The sequence below is a fragment of the Pteropus alecto genome, unplaced genomic scaffold (genome assembly GCF_000325575.1).
Source record: "Pteropus alecto unplaced genomic scaffold, ASM32557v1 scaffold34, whole genome shotgun sequence".
In the NCBI taxonomy this organism is placed as follows: Eukaryota; Metazoa; Chordata; class Mammalia; order Chiroptera; family Pteropodidae; genus Pteropus; species Pteropus alecto.
Window position 1 is genome coordinate 3,419,641 of NW_006435763.1, and position 23,076 is coordinate 3,442,716.

The 23,076-nt window shown below is 43.0% G+C and overlaps 1 pseudogene; it reads right to left on the reverse strand.

Moving 5' to 3' along the window:
* Window positions 1-6,739: 6,739 nt before the first annotated feature.
* LOC102891453 overlaps window positions 6,740-23,076 on the reverse strand; it is a 49,632-nt pseudogene continuing 33,295 nt past the window's right edge.

Consider the following 23,076-nt stretch of genomic DNA (forward strand, 5'->3'; position numbering starts at 1 on the left):
AGAAGAACCACCATTTACAGAGAAGGGCCAGTCCCACTGGGAAGGACAGAATGAATGTCTTAATGATGCAACAAATATGTCATTTCATCCATCCCCTGCCTCTGTTTCTCCTTCCTGCCTCTGAGGGAAAGGCTCATTATTAATAGACTCGGGCATCTCACACCCACTTGCCTGTGTCTTCCAACACTTATCTACCTCCAGCCTCTCATCAGGACTTTTAATTGGAATCATCTTTTTCTTGCTTCTCACTCTTCTCCACCCAGATGCCTCATTCTTAGGTCGGAAGAATTTTCAACAGGACACTTTATCGTGTCAATGCCCCGCTCTGAAACATGAGATGCCTCCCCACTGCTAATAGAATAAAATGTAAATTCACACAGGAGACACCAAGGCAGCATGACGCCAGCCCCATTCTCTGGTTCTAGCCCCTTTCCTAATGGAAGAAGCACTGTCCCCAAGCATTCTTTCACGTTTTTCATTACATAGCCTCCCTCTGCCAGAAATACCTCTCCATTCTTCCCTTTTCTGACTATAACATCCTTCCAGGCCCACATCTCTCAACAGTGTGGGGACATCTCTGCTGACTCTCATGCTCACAGTTAAACCCCTCTTTGATTTTCAAAAACATTCGTCAGACTGCTGTGTTCATGGTCAGAACATCCCAGGCAGGCTAGGAATGCCTTGAAAATGGAGACCTTGCCTTGGTGAGCTCTTGGTTCCCCGTCCCTAACCCAATGACTGGCCCCTGTGCTCCAGGATAATTCTCAAGGACAACGAAAGGATTTTTAGTGATGTATCCCAGACTTTCTGAGCCTTCTCACTTCCATACAAATGAGATCTGCAAGCAGAGACCTTGGGAACTAATTAAGTTATTAGGACATTCCTACGCTCAGACATGGGCGTCCATGCATTTGAGTAACACCCCCGCAGAATGACACCATCGGCCCATGTTCTCCTTTCTTAACTCATTAATATTTGACTTTTCTGGCTCTCAGAGATCTTGAATATTTTAATTATAGAATCTTATTACATGCTCAAGGATTTTAAAAGAAACAGACACACTTTTCATAAAAGTTTTATGAATCCGACTCAATATGTGAATATATTTCAATCCAATAAGTATTAATAGTAATTAAAATTTATGTCAAACTTACTTGGTGCCAAGCCTTATCTCATTTAATCCCGACTACAGTTCTAATGAGGTTCAGAGAAATTCAGTATTTGCCCAAGGTCACACGGAGTCTGACTCAACCAACACACTTGGCCAAGTTCCAAAGTCAACTGTCTTATTATGTTTTAATTAATAACTGCTTCTTACGGAGCCCTGGCTACATTTAATATGGGATGCTTCTCATAAATGCCAGGAAATCAATACTGCCCTCTTGCCCCACAGCTGCCTTCAACCAGCGACTGGCCCTACTCCTTAGGTAGAGTAACTCCGGGGCCGCGCTCCACGCTGATTCCCCGAGCTGCCCCACCGACCCACCTGGATGACATGCCCTTTCCTGGCTGCTTTCTCCTCCTCCGCATTACACTCACCCTCTGATGGCGTTTCATGGGATCGCCTCCCAGATAAGTACTTGCAGGCCAACCCTGGTATCGAAGCCTGCCTCTGGGGGAGCCCAAATCTAGATCATGCTCTACATCACATCAGAGTCAGTCCCTTTTCTGTTAGGGACCAGCGACCAAGCATTTCCAGCTCTGTCTCTATCCCAGCTCCCCACTTCTGCCCCTGTAGCACAGTACTGTAGAGATGACATGTGAGGGAGTGAGTGTGGCTGTGTTTCCATAAAACTTTTCCAAAAACATGATATTGGAATTTCATGTAACTTTCATGTGTCGTGAAATATTACTTTTCTTTCCATATTTCCAATCAATTAAAAATGTGCAATTCCTTCCTAGCTCATAGGTTGTAGTTTGCAGACTGCTGCTTCAGGGTAGTCTCTTGTCACCCTGCCGTTAACCACGCTGAGACAAAATCCATCATCTTTCCCACTGTCCAGATGGCGACGCGGCTGAAAGATGACAAACCCCAAGTTCCGACGAATAACCGCGGTCCACGGGGTCCTGGAATGGCCTCCCTGCAGGCCTGTTCAAAAGTGCTCAACAAGTCATCACTAGGCAGGATGAAGCGATGACTTTCCTGGTGGCTCCTGAATTCGGACCTTCCTCTCTGCACACCTCGCCTTCGGCAGAGCAGCACGGTGACTCAACGTGCAGCAGTGACAGCAGCTGCAGCCCGACACCAACCGAAAACAGCTCACTGGAACGCATCTTGAAAGCAGCTGCTCCTCCTTACTCTGCTAAAATCCGTGCAGAGTCACGGCCAGACAGGAGAGCTCAGGAGATGCGAGGGTCGGCTGAGAGACGGGACAGCTGGAGCAAGCCTTGATTTACCTGTCATTTTGTTGGTACAAGACCAACCTGCATTTCTCTCTGATGTTTTTGTACAGATATAGGTACACCTGTAAGTGTGCTTAAGAGCACAGTACATCGCATGCCTGGGGCTAAACAGAGCTTGGCTGAGACAAACTTGAAGTCCAAAGCATCCATGCCAAGTCCCAAGCTTAGTCAATACAATACAGGAGAAGATCTGCCTCACTCCGTCCAGTCCTCCCAGCTCCCCTGTGGAGTAATAATACTAGGTAGCACTTACATGGCCCTTACCACCTGCCACGTACTGGAGTAGACTTTACATACAATAGTTTGTTTACTCCTCAGGGCAATCCTATGAGGTAGGTGCTATTGGAAACCCCACTTCACAGGTGAGGAATCTGAGTGGTCAAGTAATTTGCCCAAGGTCACACAGCCAGTGAGTAGCACAGCTGGGTTTTGGACCCAAGGGGACTGGCTCTAGAATTCACGCTCTAAACCAAGGGTTGGTAAGTGTTTTTTGTAAAGGACCAGGTAGTAAATATTTAGGTTTTTCAGAACACAGATGGTCTCTGTCACAAATGTTTATTTTGTTATTGTTATTATTATTATTTTATAACCCTTTAAAAATGTAAAAACTATTAGCTCAACGACTGTTCAGAAACATCCTTTTCTAAACCATTATCTTATGGTGTGGAAATTTGAAAAACTGGCCCCAACTCTCCACCTCTCCCCATGTCTGCCTGCACCCTTTGTCATATGACTGCAGTGCCTGCCCACTCTGACTTTGGCTTGACCATGCAACCTGATTTGGCCAATAGGATGTAGGCAAGTGTGACACAGAGAGAGAGAACTGAAAAGCATTTGCACATCTGTCGAACCAGAATCTTGTCTGCCATCACCACAAGAACATGTCCGTGCTGTTCTGCTGGAGGATAAGAGTCACATGAAGCAGAACTTGGTTGCCCAATCCCCCCTAGCAGAAGCCAGCCTAAACTAGCCGATCCCCAGTCCATGGGCGGATTTACTCTTTTACAGTGTTGAAACTATTGAATGAATGCCAGCAACTGCCTACATTTGGGATTCTCATCACAGGAGAAAAATACAGTCAGAAGGGGTATCCTGAAACTTACATCCAATCCAAGTGAATATAATGGAAACAATCCTACAAAATGCTTCTCCATGGAACGGTAGTAAAACGAAGTTTGGGATATGCTGCATCCTCAGCGCCCATCTCGGAATGTACCATGTACTAAGTACCTAGTACAATGTACTAAGAGCTTCTGAATTTTGCATATTTGTGGGGAAAGAATGCTTATTCTCACTCTAGGGTCTAAGTACAGACTCCAGGAGGAAGGACTCATCATTTCAAGGGGATGGCATATTGTGATTGTTCCAATTTGATTCAGACAGTCACTCTTGGTGGCTACGAGAGCAGGGTGACTTTGTTACACAGCTGCTCCTGCTAACAGCATGTGGTTAAGAGCAGGGGGAAATTCCTAGCAAGGGACCCTGGGTATTCCACAACAGAGTGTGCCCCAGTATGAGTCCCCTACAGTAAGGAAATCACTGTAGTGAAGATTATAGGACATTAAAGGCTCTGAAAAGTCCTGCAGTAAAGACATCTATACAATTTTACTTAACTCAGTGTTCCACAAGCACATGGGATCATGATCTTCTTTTTCTATTTTTTTTTTAATTTCTCTCCTTAAAGATTAGCTTAACATCCCATAACATCAAACCATTACATCTTCAAGGGAGAAGGGCATTTTTATGCTGTAATTGATGCTAATTTATTTATGTACAGACTTCTCCAAGGAGCAGGATAGAGATGAAAATAGTCCAAGATGGTCTGAGATGAAAGGGACCTTAGAAATGAACCAGCTCAACATTTTCATGGTACACATGCGGACACAGAAGATCCAGGGAGCAGCTCATTCAAGGGCTTGGCTGTTGGCAGAGTGGGGTCTCTCAGAACGCAGAGCAAGCTCTCCATCATGATGTGGGCTCTGGTCCTTGCAGGTCTTCCTCATGGGAGGGGACAATCCTAAAGCATCAACTGTTACACATGGGGGCTGCCCCATCATCGAGCCCCCCAACAGAACACATGGCAGGGGAAGTCCCAGAACATGGCTCTGGATTATCCAGGTTCTAACATTTCCTCGTTACTAGTCAGTACACGTTAATAATGTTTTGGGGGCAGACTGCCTGGCAAAAAATTTCAAATTCTGCCACTTACTAGCAGTGCGACCTTGGATAAGCCAGTTCACCTCTCTGTACCTCAGTCTTCCCATCTGATATATGAGTATGGCGGGTCTCCACTTGGTAGACTAGTTGCTAAGGATTAAATTAGATAATACTCTTCAAATGCTGTGCTTAGCATATAGAGAAAGTACTTAACAATGTTCGCCTTTATTATATGATTCCATTTGTGTGAAATGTCCAGAATAGGCAAATCTTTAGAGACAGAATGTAGATGAGTGGTAGCCAGGGGTTGGGGGAAGGGAGAAACGAGGGTCTGCTAAGGGTTATGGGGTTTCCTGTTGGGGTGATGAAATTATTCAAAAATTGACCGTGGGATGGCTGCACAACTCTGTGAATATACTAAAAACCATCAAATTGTGAACTTTAAATGAGTGAATTTTATGGTATGTGAGTTATATATCAGTAAAGATGATAAATAAAAAAATGCATGGTCTGGTAAATTTCAGTGGAGGGACCACATGGGAGTCTAGACTAGAGCTTCGCACTTAGTCAATTCTGTGGAACCGAATACACCCTATTTCCTTGTTTCTAAGATGTATTTTTTCCTTCACATTTTAACTCTGCTGAAATTGAGATGTGTCATGTAACTGATATGAATATTTAATGTCGTTTTTCCTCACAAAGAGCTGCTATTAAATCAATAGTTTATCTTGCAATCAACAACATCCAGGAATCAAGAAATATGGCAACATATGATCCAGCAATTCCACCTTTCAGTATATATCCAAATAAAATTAAATCACTGTCTCAAAGAGTTATCTGCACCCTCCTGTTTACTGCAGCATTATTTACAATAGTCAAGGCATGGGCACAACTCAAATGTTCATTGATGGATGAATGGATAAAGAAAATGTGATAGATATAGATAGATAGATAGATAGATAGATAGATAGATAGATAGATAGATATTTATAGATATAGATATAGATATTTGTGGATATAAATTTTTATAGATATACATAATGGAATGTTATTCAGCCATAAAAATTAAAAGTAAGGAAATCCTGATATTTGCAACAACACTGATGAAACTTGAAGGCATTATACTGAGTGAAATAAGTCAGAGAAGGGTAAATACTATATGATATCGCTTACATGTGGAATCGGAAAAAACGGACTCATAGAAACGGAAAGTAGATTGGTGGTTGCCAGAGGATGGGAGTGGGGGAAATAGGGAAATTTCGGTCAAAAGGTACCGGTTTTCAGTTATAAGATAAATAAGTGCTGGAGATCTAATGTACAGCATGGTGACTGTAGTTAACAATACTGTATTGTATCCTTGAAATTTCTAAGAAAGTAAATCTGAAAATTTCTCACTACAAAAAAATAAAAATGGTAACTAGTGAGGAGATGGATGTGCTAACCAATCTCATCATGGTAATCATTTCACAATATATATGTGTATCTTATGTTGTCCACCTTAAACTTACATGATACTATATCTCAATAAAGCTAAATTATATCTAATAAAATAAGGATGAATTCATAAATAATAAGGAAATGGGGCCAGGAAATTAAGGAATAGGTATTGTATTAACGGAGGCTGCCATAACAAAATAGCACAGACTACGTGACCTAAACAACGGATATTTACTTCTCACGGTTTTGGGGGCTGGAAGTCCCAGATCAGCTCTGGCAGGGTTTGGTTCTTGTGAGAGCTCTCGTTCTGCCTTGCAGACAGCTGCCTTCTCACTGTGTCCTCACGTGGCCTTCCCTCTGTGTGTGCATAGTGAGAGATCTTTCGTGACTCTTCCTCCTCTTATGAAGACACCTGTCCTCTTGGATTCGGGCCCCTCCTTAGGATATCATTCAACCCTAACTACCTCCTTGAGATTCTATCTCCAGATACAGTCATATTGAGTGTTAAGGCTTCAGAATACATACTTTACAATACTTACCTGTTTTTGAGATTTCAAGTCAATTCAGATGACAAATGTAGAATTCAATCACTAATGAAATGTTTTAAAATGTATATTAAACAAAAAAAATGTTTTTATAATATAAAAAATCGTCTTCCACAATGCAATAAATTGCAGATCTCTGAAACTTTAACTCTTTAGATGATTTCAGTTCAGTTTTTGGTTTCGAAATCTAGAGACAATCAGAAAGAAAAGCCATTAACAGAATGTCTGTTTTTACGTTTCTCTTCCTTGCTTCGATGACTTGTCACACAATTGAAAGATGATGAAGGTGCTCTTGCATGACCTGTGGCCTTTAGACAGTCAAAGTGTATTCCGGGATGGAAATTCACTATGGCAGGTGACACAGCTGAAAAGATCACTCATTGTCTGTGGTTTGGCAGGTACTTTGACAGATTGTATCTTTGCTTTTTCTTCCTTTGGGTTTAGGAATACTTTCAGCTTCACTTTTTGGGTCATCACGCAGTTCAACAGTCTTTGTGACACTAACATTTTCTTGGGGACTATCTTCCAATTCTTGGGCTCTGTCTTGATTTAAGTTGGTATCTTCTGGATCAACCTTCACTCCTTCTCCAGCTCCACTTCTATTGAAATTATCATGACTGTGTGCTGGTTTCTGATTCTTTTTCTTCTGTTTTTTAGAAATCTTTTATTTTGGTGCATCCTCAATTTCTTCCTCAGAAATGGCATTCGACGCATTTTTATCCACCTGAGATCCTGAAAATTTTTCTTCCTCCCCTTCCAACTGCCTTTTTAACAAGGCAATCACCTCTCAATTCTTCTTTGATTTTTCATGATTCCTCATGGCCTTTTCCATCTTGAATTCATCACATGGATAGTACGGGCCATCAGAAACCTCTGCATCCTTGGTGTCAGCACTCTCTTTAACGTCCTGCCCATCTCTGAGCTCATGTTCTCCTATTTCATCTTCATCTGCTCCCTCTCCAAACTCCTTCTCACACACGCCTCCATCTCCCCAAGCTCCTTCTACAGATCAGCCACTGCCATCCAACTCTGTGCTTTGTACTGCTCCCCCCATTTTGCCTGCTTCACTTTCTGTTGCTGCCTCATCTCTTTGCTTTTCCTCGCCCTCTCTCGTCCTGCCTGCACTCTTTTATCTCTTGTTTTGAATAAAAGCTAACAGCTAAAGAACAAACTCATTCTTCTCTTTCCTTGCTCTGTCGTGAGTCTTTTTCCTTCTCCATGGCTCGTTTCTCCCAGCGGTTGGAAGCTTGTCTTGTATCATATTCTTCTTCCCAAGCAAAGTTCTTTCGAGTGCAGAAGCTCTGCCAGTAAGGTAGAAAGGACAGACTTCTGTGTCATAGTCACCCCAAGAGTCTGCAAAAATTGGGAAGTCCTCAACGTTCTCTTCTAACACAGGTTCTAGTTCTTCCTTCGCAATCATTTCAAAAACATCACAATACATCATCTGAAAGCCTTTTCATGACCTCCATAACCAGAGGGGCTGGTAATGGTGAAACGGTGAAGCAAATCTGAACTGCCATCTTGATATTCTTCAAGCCCACCTCTGAGCAGAGCGCCCTCTGTGATTATCAGACCATGCTCTTTCCTTAAGGTCTCTTAAGGAAACGAATGCTGTTTGGATTCATTTAAATCATTCGGCTGCTCCTTCAGCATTATCCAGATATTTATCCGGGTCCCATTTCAGGGCCAGCTTTCGATAGGCCTTCTTGAGCTCCTCATTGTTGGTGTCATGCCACTTAATATCTTGTGCTTTAATTATACAGTTGACCCTTGAATGACGATGCAGGGGTTAAGGGTGCCAAACCCCCGTGAAGTCAAAAATCTGCATTTAACTTTTGACTCTCCAAAAACTTTACTAATAGCCTCTTGTTGACCTCAAGACTTACCGATAACATAAAGTGTATGAACACATATTTTGTATGTTATATGTATGATATACTGTATTCTTACAATAAAGTAAGCTAGATAAAAGAAAATGTTATTAAGAGAAGCGTAAGGAAAATATATTTACAGTAGTTATTGGAAAAAATCCACATATAAGCGGACATGTGCAGTTCAAACCCATATCTTTCAAGGGTCAACTGTATATTAAGTATGTTTTCCTCCAAGGAAATGCCTATGTATTCTCAGTGTCTCTGACAGGGTCTGGCATGAAATGGGCCTTTGATATATGCTCATCAAACCAAGCTGGAGAGAACTAAAATGTGCTGGCCACAAAGTGCACAACAAGAGAATTTTGTGGCTGTTAAAACTAAAAAGGGAGGCACGGGCAATGGCAGAACTCTCATCCGAAAAGAAAGAGTCCCTTTTGTCAAGAAAAACGACCCTTTCAACATCAACACTCAGACACACTCTCAAAATACCTGCAAGCCCCTGCTTTTCCCCCTCCACCTATACGGAATATCTGTTTCTCTCTATTAAAAAGAGGCTTTGATTCCCTGCTCCATCTTTCTTCAATCTCCAAGAGGATTCTTATTTCATTTTCAAAAAGGAGGTGTGCTCTACAAACACCACTTGTTAATGAAGGCCTTTTGGCTATTGGTGAAAGAAATCCCAATTCAAAAGTGCAAACAAAACGAGAAATTAGCTCATGAAAATATAAGTCACAGGGGTAGTTTGGCTTTGGTTTTCACTGGCTCCAGAGCTCAAATAATGTCATCAGGGCCATGTCTCTCTCTTTCTCTAATGTCTGCATTCCTCTGTGCTGGCTCCATTTGCAGACAGGTAGTCTCCCCCAGTGACAAGACGGCTTCTAGAAAAACTAGGCTTATATTCTCAGAGCTCCAAGTTCAACAGGAAAGGAAAACAGTGCCTCTTCTCGGACCATTCAAGCCAAAGTCCCAGAATTAGAACATAGGGCATGATTGGCTTCGCTTGGGTCATGTGACAATACCCTAGTGGTTTGAAGGATATGAGAATCTGATTGGCCAGGCCTGGTCACATGGGCACCTCTGGAGGGAACAGTGATAGAGTCAACTGTGCCAGAAGCACAATGGACTAAAAGTGGGGGAGAGATAGGAACTCAGAGAAAAATCAGGATACACTTATCAGAAAATGTATATACGGATTCTGGACAGAAAATGAGCAATAATACTCTCTAACTCCCAATTGAAATCAACCATTCTTTCATATTTTTTTTATATTATTATTATTACAGTTGACATTCAATCTTATTTTGTATTAGTTTTAGGTGTACAGCATAGTGGTTAAGCATTTATATAATTTATAAAGCGATGCCCCCAATTTGGCTAGTACCCACCTGGTACTATCTACAGATATTACAGTATTATTAACTCTATTCCCCATGCTGTACTTTACATCCCTGTGACCATTTTGTAACTACCAATTTGTACTTCTTAATCTCTTTACCTTTTTCACACAGCCCCTCCCAGTTCCCTCCCATGTGGTAACTATCATATTGTGTTTTATGTTAGGGGCGAGGAAGGTCAACCTAAATAAATTCAATCCCTCCAAAAAGTTATTTTTAATTTAAAAAATAAAATGAAAGTTCTTTTCAGGACCATTTAAAATCAATTATGAATTAAGTATCAGGAAATGAATTTTTCATGGACACGTAGATAATATTCCCACTGCAGAAAAATGGGTGTGCCTAAAAAGATAAACTATTAAAAGCAACTTTGATATCACAAGGCTTGACTGGGGAGTAAACCTCACACACCAGTGAGTGAGTGTCCTTCCTGAGCACAGTCTCCAAAGAGCCATCAGCTTTCGCAAACTGGAATCACCTTGTTTGATTTAGTTGCCAAGTAAGCAACGGGCAGGCTGTGTGCTGACTCTCAGAGATATTCATCACCACTCAGTCAAGCCTTCTTCCACCAAGAGAATAAAGGGTCAAAAAAAGCTGAAAATAAGGAAGACCTTCCTCAGCTTCCAGGGGTTAAATTTCTGAGTTTTCTTGGTTGAAGCTCTCAGGCATCTAGCCTAGAGAAACCAGCTGGTGTACCCATGTTTTCTCCCGATACAGCCAACTATTTAATTTACATCCCCTGCAACAGAAAGGAATATTCAGAATCATCATTAATTCAGTTAAAGTCTCAGGATATAGCCATTATCTATTGCTACAATAATGCTGCATAACAAACTGCCCCAAAACTCAGTGTCTTGATACAATAGATATTATTTTTATCTCATGTGTCTACTTGGCTGGGTGGTTTTTCTGGTCTCGGCCAAATGTCAACTCTGCTCCACGTGTCTCTCATCCTCTCCCAGGACCAATGGGCTACCCTGGGAATGTCTTTCTCATGACGATGGCAGGAGGCAAGAGCAGACAGGCCCAGTCATGAAGCACGTTCATGCCTCTAGTGGCGTCACATTTGCTAACATCCCGTTGGCCAAACCAAGTCTTATGGCTGTCCAGAGTCAGAGCAAGAGGCCTCTGCAAAGTCACATGAGATGGCTCTCAGGAGAGGTGAAGAATCGGTACCATTTTTTCAAACTATCAAAGGAAACAGCTGTGAAGATGATGATAAGAACAGGCTTGGGTCTAATTAGCTGGCATTTGGGCAATGGAAAATGGCACAAATTATTTGTCCGATATAGTACATTATTTTACTCGTCCTTGAGTGGTTTTTATTTAGAGGAAAGATGTCCAGTGAAAAGGATCCGGTTATCCAAGGAAATGAAGGAAGAGAGAAGACTTTAATATCAAATCAGGAAAATCATAGCATCTGCTGCCACACAGAAGAGCTCCCAGGCAACAAGGGTCTGCTCAACACCAGCTTTTCACTGAGAAATCTTCAAGGTGACCCCGCACAGGAACTTCGGGCTTCGGGGAGGAGGAGGGAGCATTCCACTGAGGCATGCAGAAGGAGAGGGAGCCATTCGCTTTCTCAAGTGGCTAAAAAACCCAGAGCCAAACCTAAAATTAGGAAATTAAAACTAAATAAAGGGATTCGAGCAGAACCATTTCCATCAAAAGCAGCAAGCATATGGGCCACGCTGTCAATTGAAGACCATCAAACTGAAAAGTGTAAATGATTCTGGGAGATTAGACAGATAAGTTGGAAAAGGAGGAAAGTGCCTTTTGAAAGCCAGATCGGGGTCACCGCCAGGAAAACTGCTCTCCACTTCCGTCCAGCCCTATGAGACAACGCCTGCCTTAGAACATTTGGTGTCACCCCTGGAAAACTTTCTACAAAGAAAAAAAAAAATTAAAAGTCCTCCAGGGTATTATTACTCAATAGAAAGCTCTTTTTGAAAGTATCTTTAACAGTCCATCGAGTGTTTTAATGTGTTGGAAGGCGTGCCTCTGTTGGCTGGGATTTTAAAGAGAATCTCTTTCTGCCTGCTCCCTCTGGCTTCTACTAGTTCCTGTTTGATTCTGCATATTCATAAAATGCTCGGCAGGATACATCACAGTTCAAACACACTTTCGGCTTTAACGACTTCAATAAGCCTGTTCTTCTTCACTTGGCAGTTAATTCACTGAGCTCATAAGACAGTTCCTACTGGGCATTTGAGCTGTGAGTTGGCAGAGCAATGTGCTGGTTTCAAAGGCTGGTGACCACCTTTGTTGAGGACCCAGAGAAAAGGGGCTCACCAGATGGGCTCTGCCCACTTCTGATTAGCATAGGGATGACAAGCCTTCTCCCACATCCCAGTTTGCAAAATCGTTTATAGTTTACTTTCCTTCTTCTTCTTCTTCGCCTTTGGAGATTTCTGTTAAGCAAGAAGGCGATTGTGAAATCCAGAAAAAAAAAAGAATGAAGAAAAATGCCTGCCAATAATTTACTAAGACAAAGCTTCCTTCCTAGCTCTTGAAATCATCCACTTTCTCCATCTGTGTTGTCACCATCTTCATTCAAGGCCACCTTGACTTGTCACTTGGTTTAGAGCATCTCTGCTCTCCCTGTCCCGACTGTGGCCCAGTGTCCCCTCTGCCATGGGACCAGGGAGACATGTCTTAACCACGGTGCTGATCTATGTTCCTCCATTTATTCAGTAAATAACATGTAGGCATCTACCGTGTATCAAGAAAGATGCTAGGCTCTGGGGAGATAAAGGCGAGCAAAGCCATTGTCATATAACCACACAAATAAATGTGAAACTACAAATGTGTGTTTGGGGGCTTGGGGGGTGGATAGAGGCTGAGGACATAAGTCCCTGGGAACATATAACAGGAAGGGGTGGGAGATCAGGGAAGGCTTCTCTGAAGAGGTGATGGCTGAGAGCCATGTGCAAGACCTTCGGGAGTTAACTAGATGCAGGATGCGTTTGAGACAGGAAACCAAAAAAGAGCCTTCTTGCAAAGGGGACGGGCTTGAACAAAAGTGCAGGGAGCATGGCAAACTTTGAGGATCCAAACCTGCCCATCTCCTGCTCCATTTAGTCTTAAGACAAAGACAAAAGTCCCTACGCTGCCTGCAAGGCCCTGCCTGACCTAGCCCCTGATTGGGCCATCTCTTTCCAATCCTATTCTGCCTCTCACACTTCTACCTTCCAAGAAATGCCACACCCACCCCCAAACTCACCTGTGGGACTCCTTAGCGGGAAAACAAAGGAATATCATTTGTGGAGCATCTCGCCAGGCACTGCACTAGATACACTGTCTTTACACACACACATGCACACACACACACACCACCCCACAGTAATCACGTTTCCTATGGAGTAGATGCTGGTGTTGCCCCCATTTCACAGAAAGGAAGCTGAGGCTTGGTGTGGATGAGCAATGCCAGAAATGTCCACACAGAGTCGAGGTGGAGCTGGGTCTCAAATCCCAGGAGTCTGACACCAGAACCCCAACTAACATGTTATGCTGCTTCTTTCCAGTGTGGAGAAGTCTGGAAGAGGAGGTGGATGAGGTCCTAGGAAGGACATCGGGGAAACACAATACAGTTTGTCTCTCAAGCCACGTCCATTCGATAGGTAGTGGCCTCCTAGGATGCAGTGTTGAAAGGACTGTGAAGCCACATCCAGGCTCCCAGGACAGCCCATTGTGATTGATCAGCAATGTCTGCCACGAGTGCAAGACAGGAAAGGGGCAGCAAGCATGCTAAGTATTTTCCAGCCCTGGACCAGCCAAATACATATTCTGGATTCCTCCTTCCAGCCCAAATTTGGGGTATGTGGACCAGAGTTCCTTTGCCAAAGACCTTCCTGGACCCTCTCCAGCTACCCCAGAGCATCTGCTCGAGATCCCAGCTCAAGTGCCGATAAAGTCAGAGACACAACCAGGTCAGCCCACTCTCCCCCCGACCCCTTGCATTTCTTCCCAACAGGCGTTTCCTCCCGGGACCCCCAGAGCCCGAACTCATGAGAGAACGAAACCCACCTCTCCCCACCATGCCTGAAAATCGTCCGCCAGTTGGAGTCATCTTTATTTCCTCCAACGAAAAGTCAGACACGAACAAGAAAAAACCTGATGACCTCAGACTTTATGGCCAGTCTTCAACCATCTGGAGGCCTCTCATGTTCAGAAACCCTCGCCGATTCCCCATCCGCCTGGCAGAAACTTCATTTGCACTTAGAAAACCTGGCATGGTTTCCTCCTCGGTCTGTTACAGTGATGCCCACTGGCAGGGTTGAGAGCCATGGCCAAACCTGCTGGGAAAGGTTCAGCAATTTTGACCATGCCACCTGTGTCAAGGAGAGCCGAAAGAAGTGGCTGCTTCCTCTTTGCCACCCAGAGCTCCCGAGCTTGGAGCTTTCTGGATGAAGCATTAATATGCACGCTTCTTTCATCCCTTGCTCCTCCTCCACTCTGATGCTCACGTTACGAAGAACGCTTTTGGTGACTGGAAATGCATTCATCTGTGGCTGCCATTTTACTTTATTTTTTTTTTTAAGGCAGCCTTTAAAATCATCTCTTTGGGTCTAATTATCTTTTATAGGGAGACTAATACTTCACCTCATTTCTCTTGGTTTTTCGGGTTTAGCAGCCATCTCCCCCGCTTCCCGCCCCACTGTGATGATCTAGCCACATTACAGGGCACGCGAGGATTGGGCTTTCACAGGGTCCTGGGGTGCTTTCCGTGATGGAGACGCAGAAGGAAATGGCTGGGTTCTTTTCAAGCTCTCCCAAAGCTTTAACTACCATCAGTATCAGATCAGAATGGCTAATTCGCCTTCTCTTTTCCCAGCTCTTCCATTCTAAGAACAACTCTGCATGAACTAGAAAGCAAAGGTTGCTTTTTCTGCTTTGCTTCTGAGAGGCTGTTGGAACCAAGCTTTGACTCCTGGCTGCATCCCTTATTAACTGTCTGAGTGCAAATTATGCAGCCTCCCTGGCCCCAGTGCACTCGTCTGAAATACGGAATCAATAGCAGCAGCTCCCAGTCGGGTTGTTACAAGGGCGAATATTTGTGCATAGAACATGGCTAGGATATAGCAAGCAGTATATAAGGGTTTGTTAAATGAAGTTAATATTCTGGTCAAAAATCTCTGCCCTAACATCTCTCTCTCGTCCCTACTAGCAACTGACTGTGTCTCAGAATGGTATGTGGTTAGTGAGGACAGGTGGACACTGGAAAGACAGCTGCCATGGGCTTTCCAACAGAGATGAGAGTTCTTACCGTGTTGCAGCAAATGGACAAGGTCCTAGGGAACCCTCACATTTTCTTTTTTATCCCTTTTTTCTCCCCTACACACAGTGTCTAAAAAGTTTGAACTAGTTGTCAATATTTTTAAAGGGGACTGTTTCAAATGGAATATAATGTGTGGCTTCCCTTGAAAACAATTAGATGGTCCGCCCCGATGGATGGGGCAGGCACTCTGCAGTTCTCTGTGCCGCTCCTCCGGCTACCCCATCCCCACCCCCACTCTGTCTGCCTTGTCGTGTGCTTCGCCTGCCTGGCCCCGGTGGATATTTGAGGTCATCGCCCCGACCCTAGGTCCTGGGTGTGATTCTACAGGAGGGAGGCACCCAAAGTGGATGGATTCAAGCAAGTCACCTTCAGTGTCTGGCCTGAGCATCTGGCCAAATGTCCCCTGGAGTCCAGGGCAAATCACCCCCTGTTGAGAACACACTGGTCTAGTTGTAATCAGCATCTATTGTTGGAGAAAGAAGGGTATTCGTGTCTTTTGATTTTGAGACTTTTAAAAGGAAATGCTGCTCCATCATTGGTGTATGGGTCCCCAGGGAAAAAAATGAGGGTCATGAGTGTGTAAGGGACAGGTGCCCAGATCACCCGTGCCACCCATTACCAGTGCACTGTGTTTGAGATCAGAGGTATTGAATATTAAGTTGTCATGTCCTCGGCCAGATTTGGTACCAACAGATCATCTAAGGAAGGTAATCCATGTGGACCACAAGGAGCCCTTAATTAGCCATGGACCAGCTTTGGCCATCGAACTGCAGCCCAGTGTTCCACAGTGACACCGTGTGGCAGTGAGCAGTAATGGCAGTAGCAGATTGTGGCTTCAGGCTCTCCCTGCTGAATACCTCTCCCTTAGACTATATATGCCTCCAATGTTCTCGGCCAGGTCATGGAGGGTGAGGGTGAAGCCTCTAAAATAGGTATTGAACTTCCTGATAATCTCTCATGTTGGGGCTCTTCCCCATTATGATTTTAAGTTAAAAAATAAAACAATATAGCCATATTTGCTCCCCACGTTTGTGATAAAGATCTTCCCAGTTACTAAATGTTTTGGACAAATTGGAAGGTGTAGGAGAAAGAGCCTTCTCTTCTGGCAGTCAGGAACCCCAGCTCTGTCACTGATTATTAGCTACGGGGTCTTAGAAGGATTACTTCACCTCTCAGGGTGTCAAGGTCTTGAGGAGGTGCGTGATCTCTGAGGACATCTGCATCCACACCCTCTGCTCACAAGTGGAGCTTTACTGTAACTCTATGCATCATTTATAGCTTCATGGTTTGGCCATTCATATTTCACTTCACTTTGTCACCTTAAGGTCCCTTTTGCTCTTTGCACATTTCCAGGTACCTACAAGCTCACGAAGACTTGGAAGAAACATCCCTGTGATTGTCATGTTGAGAATAATTACTTCTAAATAACTAAAATGAAGAAAGAAGCGTGAGGCCAGTATCTTTGACACCAACTGGTCAAATATCAAAAGATGCTTGTATAGCACAGAAAGATAGAGAATGAACCCCCAAATGCCAAAGATCATCTACAGTTCATTGCTCCAAACTGTGGTAGCTGAATGTGGATTGAAGTTTGTTTCAAGTTTAAATTAGTAAACAACACATTGGAGATCACGTAACAGGGCACTTGAGCGTTTCATTATTTCGTAAGACTTAGAACCATAAATTTTTATAGACTGGAAGAGCAGCTTAAAGGTCATATAGAAAGAATGAAAAGTGCATAGAACTGCATTTTTACTGCTTCACCCCCTCCTACAGCCATGACAGACATCACTAATTAATCATGGTGTTCAGCCTCCAAATTCTTTTCAACATAGAACTCCAGGCACCATCAGTGGGCTCAGGTTAAAATTTATCTGCTGTCCATCACCTAGGACCATTCTCCTATTTTTACAGGTCAGACCCTTGAGTCCTTTAAGATTCAATACATGGCCCAAGGCCACAGAACATACAAAAAGCAGGGCCAGAATCCCGACCCTTTGATTTTTTTTTATCACTCTATCAAATACCAAACACCCTAAACCTTAAAAAAACATAATTTAAAGTTTGCCTTATTAGAACTAAAAATCAAGTTTATCTTGTTGCTCTAAAACAAACTCAAAGAAAACTGTTACAAATGAAAGAGAAGACCAGTCGACCACACTGAAAACTCAGTTGCCTTTTTGACTCTTCAGAAAGAGTTTCTTGAATGCCTTTCTTCCTTAACTATAGCAATTATAGAGCAGGAACCCAAGAGTCACTAGGAAAAAAGGCAAAAATGAGGTGGTTTCAGGCATCCTAGTCAGACATTTTCAAGAACTAGAGAAATCCATGATGTGTTGTTATCAATTCAGAACACAATATTAAGTCCCAGGAAAAGTTATCATCAAGCCCCTTTGAATCAGAACTACCTAACTTATCTCTCTACAGAAATTATCCTGGTGCTCTACACAGAGAAGGTGCTGGAAAATAAACCACAAATGGAAATTAGTGCCTGGATTCATATTAATATGAGTTAATATTGAGCTATAAAAAATAATTAAAATTTACCAGTGTGTTCCCATCCATTATTGCTTACCTAATTGCCCCTAAAATCTACAAGTGGAGTTTGGTCTTAAAAAGCTCTTGTCTCATGAAGGTATACATGATTTAAAAAGGGGGTGGAGGGGGGAATTGGAGCCAGAATAAAAAAAGAGAGACATTAAGATTTAGTCAAAGCCAAAGGATATTCTTTATGACACTAGAGCTAAGAGAGGCTCTAAAAGAGACAATTAGAGAATTCTAATGGCCAGCCAAAGAGCGCAGAGGATTTAGAAACAGAACGCTGGGGGACTAGTTAAGGACTATGACAACATCCCTATGAGAGATGATAAAGTCTGAACTCATAAGCCAGTGGCAGGGAAAAGATCTGTCGGGAGGGGGATGGTCACGTGAAAGTTTTGTTGGGGCAGAATCAACAGTACGTAACAATGGAGGAAAAGGGAGCAGTTGAGTAAGACTGTAGCAGATGCTGGCTTCCTTAACAGAATTGTTTAGCTATTTCATCTGTATCCAGCCGTACTGTCTGGCTGGTGTATGGCTGCCCCCATCACGTCAGTCCCGCTTGCAAGCCTTCTAGAAGCTTCCAGAGAGTTCTAAAATGCATAGTTCATGGACCATACTCAGAGAATCCTAACCTAGACCATACTGCAATATATATAAACAATTATTCACATTCAGATCTTCACCACAAGTAAAGCTAGAGATAGAAATTCCAGGAACCATCACGGGAGAGGAGGGAATTTTTGAAGTCTCAGAAACTTTCGGTGATATAGCTCACATCAAATCAACTCTGAAGGGCATTGCAGTTTTAAAAATGACTTTTCCTCCCAGTTTTCTTCCCATAATTTCAGTTCTATTGACAGCGACGCAGCATCGCAAAGCAATCTCGACTTTGTTTACATGCTCAAGTTCTGGCTCCCATCTTGTAAATTACTTTACTTCCTATCTTGGCCACATGAAAATAAAGACCCTTAAGGACAATGATATTGGGCACCAAAGCAAACACCAGTGTATTGTTTTCTGAGTTACAGGAAAAGTCCTTTTGGTCCCCAAATGCAAGAGGGAAGGAATGCCCTTCAAGAGTCTTTGAGGTCTCAAGAAGTTTTATCAGAGCCTGAGCACTTCCCCAGTCTGGGTCACGGTTTCCACTGTCATCACATGAAACCCTGTGTTTTAAACTTACCTGTTTTTTGTTTGTCTAGATTTGGGGCTCACTGAGGGCAAGGACCATGACTTTCTCCCCTCCTGGCCTCTATAACAGCTTTTCCCTCTTCCCAGGACATTCTCCCTGAGCCCCTCTCCCCAGGTTTCCAACTCCTGGCCATTTCCAAAACAGCTGAGAACATTTACTTGGAGTTGATTTCCTCCAGGAAGCCTTCCCACACCTCCAGAAGCTGGTGAGCTTTGTTGATGCTTCTAATACATCTTGTTCTTGTACTTAACACTTACTTCACCATACTGTAATGTTCTGGCTCCCTGTGCCTCTCCCAGGTATTTAAACTGGGTCCAAACCTTAGTTATACAGTTGGTGATTTTCGTGAATTTCCTCCTGCTTCTCTCTGTCCCTGGGTCCCCACTTAGCCCCCAAGGAGACTAATGTAACAGGTCACAGATTGCCCAGGAATGGGGACTTTTAGCATGCGCCCCTCATGATCCATATAATTAGGGAAGTCTGGGCAGCACTGAGTAAGGTCTGGCTGCTCGTTTTCATTTCCATGCTGAGAACTCTCCCAGGGGATTCAGAAGTCTCAGAAAATTCCACATTATTGTCTCATCCCAATCCCCTTCCCAAAAGACTATTATGTACAGTACTTTAAAAAGAGAGAGAGAGAGATGTTTAAATAAGCAATAAGTTATATATGTGGATCAAGATGGAACCACAGGGATTTTCAGAGCAACATTCTCCACAATAAACATCGAAATCAACCTAAATGTCCACCAAGAGGGAGCTGGTTAAATATTGTACATTTTAGCCACACGGTGGAATTTTAAGTAGCCATTAAAACTGATGAGATATTTCCAAATGTGTTGACCTAGAAAGAGGACCATGGCTTAATGCTGAGTGAAAAAGCAGGTTACAGAATAAGAGAGCAAGCAGGATGTGATCTCATTTGCATAGAAGTGTGTGTGGGTGTATGAGTGTGTGTGTGAGAGAGAGCATGTGTGTGTGAGACAGAGAGAGAAAAGCCAGAGAGAGAAAGACAGAGAGAGAGACAGAGAGAGACAGAGAGAGAGAGAGACAGAGAGAGACAGAGAGAGAATGTGCATGTATATTTAGAAATATACAGATTTATCAAAACGTTAACAGTGATTTCTGGGTAGTAGGAGTTTGGATGGATGGTTTTTCTCTTTCCTCTGTATATATGTGGGTACTGTGTGAATTTTGTTCTAATGAGCATAGATGGCTTTTACAATGGGGGAGAGCTCTTCCCTGGTTTCCGTGACTTTCAAGGAAAGCCTTGAACAGGCCAGGAGCCACAGTGAAACCACGCCCTTCTTTGCTTAGGCTCTGATAAAAGAGAAAAAGGGTCAAGAGCCAACTGACTATAAATGAGCCTGGCTTCTTTTTTAAAACTTCATGTGCCTGCAGCCTCCAGTCACTCTCCTGTTCAAAAGAATTTGAAACTGCAGACCCCCTCCCAGGCCCCAGCAGAGGCATTTGCTCCAGTTTTCCACTCCTGGGATGCCTCTTTGCCCACACAGAGCAGGGATTTTCAATTGTATCTAGAAATTTCTGGGAGGATGTGTGGTTAGCTGAGCAATCTCTCCATGAATCCCCCACAAGGAATGGTCTTCTCCACCGAGATCAATGCTGCAGCTGCCAGACTCCTTTGAAAAGGCTTCAAATATCACCTGTGATCCTGTCATCCATATGGAAATTCTGATTTAGAGCCATCAGGTCTCCCCTAATGAGCTCAAAGCCCACCCACTACCATCCCTAACCCTTTAAGCACAGGAGAAAGATGATGGACCACAAGGAAAAGGAATGAGAAGCCTCCTTTAGAGATATTTGGAGGCTGGAGCCAGCGGCACTAAAAATGCTCACTTGTACTTCATGGAGTTCTGCCCACAGTTCCCACAGGTTTGCACTTAAAATGCCAGTTATGAAGCATGGCCAGGAAACCGTACCCACCCTGCAAGGAACGATCGGTAAATAGGGTCTGAAGAGGTGAACTTCATCCTGAAGGAAAATGTCAAAGGTATGATGAAATCATTTAGAAGGATGCAAGGTGAGCTGCCTGAGCACTGACTCTGGCCAAATCTTTGCTCTTTCAAGTTCAAAAGGCATGCGTGAGAGCTAATCGTGTGGGCGGGACATATCTGCACTCTTTGATCAACCGGTTTCTTGCATCCCTTCATTCAGACCATCAGCCAAACCAGCAAAAACAGTGGCCTGTCTCTGAAATAGATTCCAAACCTGTTATATTAGGCAAGGTTGTCACAGAGACTCGGCCAGCACGAGAGATACACAGTGAGTTCCTAAAACTATTTGAACTGTGTGTTCACAGCATGGCCCGTCAGGTGCAGCCATGGGAGAAACAGGAAATGTTTGTAAAAGAACAATGTTTATTTTACTCACAGGTTCTAGAGAGGGGGTCGTCGTAGGTGACACAAGGTCACAGGGGAAAACGTCACGGTGGTCGCTGGATGACGATGTCAGGAGGCAGAAGACAGCAGCAAGGCCATGCTGGTTATTGTGGTTTCTGCAGGAAAAACAAGGCAAAGCAGCGTAAACAGTCTATGATTGGCTCATTTGAATCATTTCTGCGGTCTTCGGCTCTCAGGGTGGTACCTGGCCCTGGGAAGACTAGGGCAGAGGAATATCATCCCTTGGGATGTGAGGGCCAGAGAGAGAAGGTATGGCTTGGACTGGTTAGTTTGCATGTTGGAGGCGTGCTGGGCTGTTTACCGTCTCTAAGAATTGGCCAGCCCGGGAGAGACAGTCAGAAAGAAAGGTTTGTTTGTTTTTTTTTTTTAAGATGTCAAAACATTATAATATATGGGCAATTAAAAATATATACAGTGTAAGTAGAGATAGAGGTCTCTGGCTATCTAGCTATATGTATGTATATCACTAGTTCAACATCATACATGCCAAGATTGAGAAAACCTGGCCTGTGTCACTTAGAACCAGGTCTAGCAGCTGAATGTTAAAGCTGGTCAAATGTAAGAGACTCAGCAGTATATTAAACCCTAGGTCATGAGATACATGTGTTAAAAAAAAAAACAAAAACAAACAAACAAACAAAAACCTTCAAAGTCTTTGGCAATTAAGCAAATTAAAACAAAGGCCCAACCAATGTCACCAATAAATAAATAAATAAATAAATATAAATAAATAAATTTTAAAAAATAATAAAAAAATAAAATAAATAAAATGAAGGCCTGCATTTGGCTTGCTATGTTAATAAAGATGTTTTAGATGTTTGCATGCTACAGTGAGGCCAATGCAGGCCATGATGCTAGTCCATGGCTAGGGAGAGTGTCGTTGATCTATCTTTTCCTGAAAGCAAGTGAGCAATCGTCAGCCAGTTTTTTACAATGCTCCTATGTTTGATCAAGTAACTTGACCTCTAGGAAGGTATCCTAAAGAGAAATATCAAGGAAACAAAAACCCTAACCTAAATGCCCCAAATTATCCAAAGGTAACAAACTAGAATGTAAAGCAAGTCATTTTAACTAATTCTTACAGTAAGTTTTTAATGACGTGGAGAGATGCTTACAGCATCATGCTAAGAGGGGAGGAGATGGAGGGTTAAATTAAATATGCAGCATTACCTCAACTATGTAAAAATGAATAAAATATCTCCTGCAGAAACACTGAAAAATGATCTCTGCCCACCTTTATACTTTGTCAAACATTTTCTATATTTTTATTAAACCAAAATAGTCCATATTAGTCAATATGTTTTCAATCACAAGTAAGAAAGCACCTAAGTCAAACCACCTTAACAATAATGAGAATTTACTGTCTTATATAACTGAAAGTTTAAGACGCAGGGAGAGTTGCAGGTAAGGTATAATCCAGCCTCAAGCATACGAATGCCAAGAATCTGTTTCTATCTGTCTCTGGGCTCTGTTTTCCAAATGGTGGCTTCATCCTCTGGCTCCAAGAGTGGTCTTGAATCACCTTTCCACTCTGCTTTACACACGCATGTATGTACATTTGCACGCGTACACACACACACACACACACACACAGTTCCAGGTTGGCTCTCTCATGGAAGTAAAATGATAGAAGCTGTCCCAGACCCCACAGACTCACATACAAAATAATTTTTTTTCCTGACTCCACCACAAACCTGAGGATTCACTTTTCTCATTGGCTATAATGATACAATTCACCCACCTCTAACTCAGTCACTGGGGCCCATGGTATATGATTTGCTAATTGACTTACATCAAGCAGAGCCTACCCACTGTGGCAAGAAATTGAGTCAACTTCATCT